Source organism: Canis aureus, chromosome 16 (genome assembly GCF_053574225.1).
Source record: "Canis aureus isolate CA01 chromosome 16, VMU_Caureus_v.1.0, whole genome shotgun sequence".
NCBI lineage: Eukaryota > Metazoa > Chordata > Mammalia > Carnivora > Canidae > Canis > Canis aureus.
This window is the reverse complement of record NC_135626.1, coordinates 55,283,092-55,284,024: the sequence shown is the minus strand read 5'-3', so window position 1 is coordinate 55,284,024 and position 933 is coordinate 55,283,092.

Below are 933 nucleotides of genomic sequence, written 5' to 3'. Positions count from 1 at the left end.
TTCTGTTCACCCCAAACAATGCAGAGCTTCTGGAACACTGTGGTCTCTGCATACCCTGTGTTTTCTGCAAGAGAGCTCCTTTAGCCTCATCTTCACAGCCAATCCCCTTCTCATGTAGCTGGATTATTATATTATCTGTGTGTGAGACACACTGCGCCACATCTCTGACAGCACTTGTCACATGGCTTTATTGGCTTATACGTATGTTTCTACTACCAGATCCTGAATTTATCAAGTAGCAGGAAAGAGTCATGGTGTCAAACATTTGCCAAGTCTTCCAAGTCCCTCCTGCACACAGGCATGGCGTTTGAGATTGCAAATAAAATGAATGAGTGATTGAACAATCTGCAGACTCTCCTATCCAGCCTCCCAGGGCTCCAAAGCAGCAGAACAGATGACAAGGATTAAAATGGCTGTTTGAGGTCACAGAACAGAAGGAAGTTGGTTGTCCCACGTGGATATAATGATATCTTTTCCTCATGGTACTTTTCTGCCCCTTGGGGATTTTAGAGAGCTTAAATTGGGAGTTTGGCCTTGGTCTCTTCAAGGACCCACCAAATAGACAATCAGATCTGAGGAGCAGAAAACATCCCAGGGAGCCAATGTCAATGTCACATGAAATCCATTCACATTGATCAAAGTATGAGGACTTGCCCTAGATGTAAATTGTGAATGAAAATAGAAAAGAATTCAGGGCACCTAGGTGACTTAGTTAAGTGTCTACTTTGGGCTCCCATGGTCCTAGGATAGAGCCCCGCATCAGGCTCTCTGCTCAGTATGTAGCCTGCTTCTCCCTCTTCCTCTGTCTGCCGCTTTGCCTTCTTGTACTCTCTTTCTCTGTCTCATAAACTAATAAAATCTTAAAAAAAAAAAGAAAAGAAAATAAAATAGGGAATAATCTTGTTAAAGAAACACTGATAAAAATATTTACCT